Source organism: Drosophila bipectinata, chromosome XL (genome assembly GCF_030179905.1).
Source record: "Drosophila bipectinata strain 14024-0381.07 chromosome XL, DbipHiC1v2, whole genome shotgun sequence".
NCBI classification, from domain to species: Eukaryota; Metazoa; Arthropoda; class Insecta; order Diptera; family Drosophilidae; genus Drosophila; species Drosophila bipectinata.
Window position 1 is genome coordinate 4,869,825 of NC_091734.1, and position 6,000 is coordinate 4,875,824.

Genomic DNA, 6,000 nt, shown 5'->3' on the forward strand with positions numbered 1-6,000 from the left:
AAATTTTAATTCCAGTCAAAATAATTAAAATACTTGAATTGAAAAGAAATTTTAGGGCATTACTATTTAAACTTTTCCAAGGTCCTTAAGCTTAAGCTTGCTACTAAAATTCAAAATACATAATTTTTAACTAAAATATTCATTTAAAAACAATTTTTGAAAATAAAGAGCTCTTTTCAATAAAAAATACTCAAAATATTAGAAAGATAAATATTTTTAAGAAAACTAGAAAACTTAATACCTAGGATTTAAAACACAAATCTCTTAATTTTATTTTCACCTCATTTTACACATTTTTTTGCAGTGCATTTGATTTATTTTTGTGATTTTTTCACCAAAAAGTGCATCGCTCATACGCCGTGTGGCCGCTTTTGAAAAATTATCACTCATACGCAGTGTAGGTTTTATGGCCAGCCATTAAAAAGCAATTTATGGATCTTGTTAAGATATAGCCACATTTTAATGACTAGATTTTTGGTCAGTGCATAACAGTGCAGGGCAGTGATGGCTTTGTTGTAATCCTTCTGGGTTTGACTTACACTTTGGCTCGGTTTCAGTTTCACTTCGGTACTTCCCAGTTCTTGAAGTCGAAGACAGAGTCCGGCTGGAGATGAGCCTGGCTCATCCTGACTCGCTTTATCCTGGCCCACTTTTCTCTGTTCCTGTGTCCATGTGTGTGTGGGGGGGAGGGGGGTGTTTTTTTTTTGTATTTTGTTTGGTCCTTTTTTTTCCAGGACGGACATTACAATTGTAAGCATCGGTGTATGCGCTTGTATCTCCTTCGTTTCCTCTTTTACTCCATGGTGTGTGTGTGTGTGAGTATAAGTGTGTAAATACGCATGATGTGTGTGTGTTAGTGTGTGTGTATTTGTGTAAGTGTGGTTGTGTGTGTCTGGCGGCGCGTGTTTGTGTTTCTAAGTTCGTTTGCTGCTGCTTCAGCTTTTGTCGTTCTGCTTCTGTTTCACACTACACGGCAAGGATATTGTCATCCTTTTTAGGAGTTTCTTTAAAATTGCCACCAAGGATACAGAGATGACGTTTAAAGAAAGGACTTAAACGGACTTTTAAGACCAGAAATGGCTTTAATTTTAATTTCATAAAAATATAGCATACTATTTTGGGCATTCTTATACAAAAAAGCACTCTAAAATAATTACTATTTTTTAGGCAATATTTTAAAATCCCAGTACTTGCGATGAGTCCTTAATGAGTCCTTGTGTCCTGGCTGGCAAAGAAACTGTCCTATTGTTTCCGGTGCACTGATGCTAACAACTCAGCGTTAAAGTTTTTGTGGTAATGGCGCTCTGGGACGACGACTGCTGATGGACTGTCAAGGGGGGCAGTGCCTAGGGTTGTAGAAATAGGAATAGGGATAGGGATAAGGATAGGGCTAGGGTTGTCCAAGGGATAACCTAAAGAAGAAGAAGAAGCTGGCAAGGAAGGATACAGAAGCTGAAGCTAAAGCAGTAGCAGGACTCGTCAGCCCATTAGACGAGTGCGTATTACTTATGTAGCTGTAAACTTGCCTCTCAATTGTTTGCTCTCTCTTTCCACCAAATGTTTTTTTTTCTTACTTCTCGTCCTTCATGTCCTTCGTCCTTGCCTGCCGTCTCGGCACGCCCATCTGTGGCCGGAACTCGTGGAATAATTTTAATTGAAATTACGAAAAAAGCAAAATTACTCGCCAAAAAAAAAAATAAAAATAGCAACGGTCTAGATATACAGATAGTATATATATAAAGTATATCTGACTATTTTTAAGCCATTTATTTCCCATTCGGCCTAGTGCCTGGGACCCGAGGAACTCTCTGGACTCTCGGTTGAATTATCATTTTAAATCATTTTGTGGAATGGCCACAGAAATATGCAAATAAAACCAGGCAACTGGTCGGCCCATTTACACTGAAAATGACCTACCATTTCGCCCATCAACCCATTCAACAAAAAAAAAATATATATATATATCCTTCCACTGGTATTTAAGCCTTTTCGCCACAGCTGTCATAATTGAATTTTTGGTCAAGTATTAATGTATTCTGATTATCCCGTTAAACAAATAACAATCATAAACGTATCTGATAGCTAAAGATGTCAATCAATTAATCCTAGCTTCTTGCATCTTTAAGTAAATAAAGTAATTAGTAGAAATAAATTAAAACAAAGCACGAAGAGTGTGTGTCTGTGTGAAGAAAAACATAATTGCCTATTCGGAAAAGGACACAAGCTGTACAAACAAGAAAATAATGAGCCTAAAATCAATAGATCATTTTTCTTTATCAATATTTGTGTCTGGGTGTCCGTTGTGTCCGTGTGTCCGTGTGTCCGCTTCTCTGTCTCTACGCTTGTTTGCTTTTATTGTTTTCTTTTATAAATCATCACTTCTTAAATAATACTTTAAATAAATGGGTTTTAAGGAGGCTAATGAAATGTGTTATTAATTATAATACATAGTTTCTTGTAGTATTTTTAAGTATGTCCTTCTGTCCGCATGTCCTCTTGTCCGCCATCTGTATTTTCTTCAATAAATCATCACTTCTTGATGAATAATATAATTTTAAATGCTTTTTAAACAAGAAAGGAAAGCTAACTTCGGGCGGAGCCGAAGTTGATATACCCTTGCAGTTAAAACCGGATATATATCGCAAACATCGGATATAGTTGGCCGATCCTTATGAGAATATGATAATATTTCCCAATTTATTATAATACAAAAACGAAACCTAAAATTGTCCCAAACTTCTATCTTCAAAAACACAAAAGTTGGGTCATTTCCGATCGTTCAGTTATATAGCAGCTATAGGATATAGTCGGCCGATCCTAATGAAATTTGGTAGGTTGGATCATCTGGCCAAAAATATAATCTGTATTAAGTTTCAGCTTTCTATCTTCAAAAACACGAAAGTTGGGTCATTTCCGATCGTTCAGTTATATGGCAGCTATAAGATATAGTCGGCCGATCCTTATGAAATTTGGCATGTCGTAATGGTTTGCCAAAAATAGCTCTCTTGTCAAATTTGAATTCTCTAACTCTAAAAACACCAAAGTTATACCATTTCCGATCAATCAGTTATATGGCAGCTATAGGATATAGTCGGCCGATCCGGGCCGTTCCGACTTATATACTGCGTGCAAAGGAAAGAAGGGTGTGTGCAAAGTTTCAAGACGATAGCTTCAAAACTGAGAGACTAGTTCGCGTAGAAACGGACAGACAGACAGACGGACAGACAGACGGACAGACGGACAGACGGACAGACGGACATGCTCATATCAACTCAGGAGGTGATCCTGATCAAGAATATATATACTTTATAGGGTCGGAGATGTCTCCTTCACTGCGTTGCACACTTTTGGACAAAATTATAATACCCTCTGCAAGGGTATAAAAAGCCTAATATAGCTAAAGTTCCTATAATTCAAAGTCTGACTTATACTTGTCCGCCTGTCCGCTATTTTCTCCTTTTTTTCTTAACTTTATTTTCATTGCCTGGCTTTGTTTTTGTTTTTCTTTTATTATGAAAATTATTTCATGCATTCTGGCCTATAAAGGCACTCCTCCAACTCAGACCCCGGGAGCTGTAAAAGCAACAAAAATGCGAAATAAAAAATTGCTTAGCAACGTCGGGACTAGACAACAGGATCCGAAGCATGGGGCCATGCTACAGAAAAAAAAACAACAAACGCACTCATCTGCGGTGCAAAAAAAAATGTATCACAAAATGAAAAGATAAAAATAAAATTAGTTTTAATAAAGTCGAAAAGCCACAGGAAGCCGCGGGGTAGTGGGCAGAAAAATAGAGAAAATGCCAACGAGATGCCACAATGGAAGTTAAATTTGAAAAGCAAATGAAACGTTGAAGAGCCCGGGAATCGTATTAAATGTGGGACAAGGGAGAATAAATATATATATTATATATATATAAAAACTAACTAGAAATTTCAGTGGACACTCCTCCGTATTATTAAACAATGGCTGGGAATTATGAAAATGAATTATGTTGTGTCAAAGCAAAAAGGCAACTTTCAGCACACATTAAATTAAATTAAAAAATCAGAAAACCATAAACTTGATATACAAAAATAAAGTCTTAAAATCAAAAGCCATAAGGCATGTAACGAAAGCCTATTGTAAGCTAAAAAGACTCCAATCTGATATTAAATATCAAAATATCAAATAACCTTGTATGTATTTTGTGCATTTACCTGGAAAAATGGTACAAAACTTGTAATTTAAAAAAGAAACAACTCAAATGAGAAGCTTAAAAGGGGAATTTAAAATAAAATATATATATATATGTATATAACTCTTAAAAAGAAAACTCTCAATTGGACGGGAAAATGGCCAAAAGAATGGCTAGCGAAGAATTTCATTTAAATACTAGCAAGCCAGACCAGAAATATGCCGGCAAAAGCTAAATAAAATGGCCAAGAGATTAAATTGCAGAGAAATGTTCAAAGATAGAGAATGAAATGAGATGGTATGGTATGGTATGGGCTGGGTGGAAATGGGAAAATTGTCACGCTTTAAGGCGCCTTTTCCCGCCGGGCACATGTCTTAAAATGTCTCCGAAAAATCCCTAAAGTGATTTTGGCTTAAAGTTTCTGCCAGCCAATCGATGTGTTTATTCCCTGATTAAATTGTTAAAGTAAGAAAATTCTTTATATCTTATATCTTTTGATTCTATTGCCAGTTCCTGACTGATACGGTCAAGTACCTCGCTTACTGAGTGGTTGAGTTCGTAAGTTACTGAGTTAGTTAGTTACTCAGTTAGTAGTGGATGGGACTAACTAGCCGAGGCGGGGCGCCTAAGCAGGCCCTCTTGTTCACATATTTGTATATAACTAACTAACTGAAAATACACACACACACACACACACTACAAACACAGACAGGCAGACACACACACACTCTGGTGGGTCTGAAGTGCTCGACAAATATGAAGGGTGCGTTGGCCGTTTGTTGTTTTCGTTTCCCGTTCTGGTTGTGATTTTCTAACTAGTCCTTATCCTGGGCTCATCCTTCTGACCAGCAAAACTGGTATAGGGTAACATAACAAGGTTTTTAGAGGTACAGGGTATCAATATCTATGCTTGAAAACTAAAAAAGTAGGCTATAAGAATAGGGAAAGTGGGGGTTTTAAATATTATTGGTGGGTTTTTGGCTTGACGAAGTATTTTTTGTTTGTTTTTGATTAGAAATATATGAAAACTTGCTTAAATAAAATTCTAATATATAGAAACTTTAATGTTAAACACCTATAAGTAGGCTACAGTTTTATTAAGTTTTTATATTTTGAAAAAAAAAGGTTGCTTTTATGTCTTAGTCCTCTTAGTTCTTAGTATTAGTACTTATTAGACATTCTTTTCCAAAAGTCTACTACGAAGTGTATAGAATTCTTCTTTATATTTCTTATAATCCTAATTCCTTATATCTCTGCCGAAAAGTAGGCCATAAAACATTAAAATATGTATATATATTTCAAATATTATTGTTAGGTTTTATTTTAATCTTCTTCGGAAGACAAATCTTTTTCCTAATAGTAGAATTTTCTTAGGATAAAAAAATTCACCAGCTTGTAGAAATTTTAAGGTCGAAACACCTAAAAGTAGGCCACTATTTTTGTAAAGTGTTCTTTTTCATAACATATCTTATATTAAATGGTTGGTGTTGAAGAGTCAGTTATAGTCTTAGGTTACTGTATATCTCAATTCTACTAAAAACCTCAAATATTTTTATAAATCCTTTAAAATCTTTCACATATCCGCCTAAAAGTAGACTCCAAAAATGACAATTTATAACCCAGCTTAGTAAGCATTTTAAACTTCCAACAAAGCAAACATTAAAAGAAACAATATTTCGCGTTGAAACTTTTTGATTTACGACTCTTGATTATTATTATTTTATTGAAAAAAAGAAAATTCTTTCACTTGCCACATATGGAAACTCAGCGTATGATACTTATAGACTCAGATGATAGTGGATTTTGCCGGTTTTTGGCCATC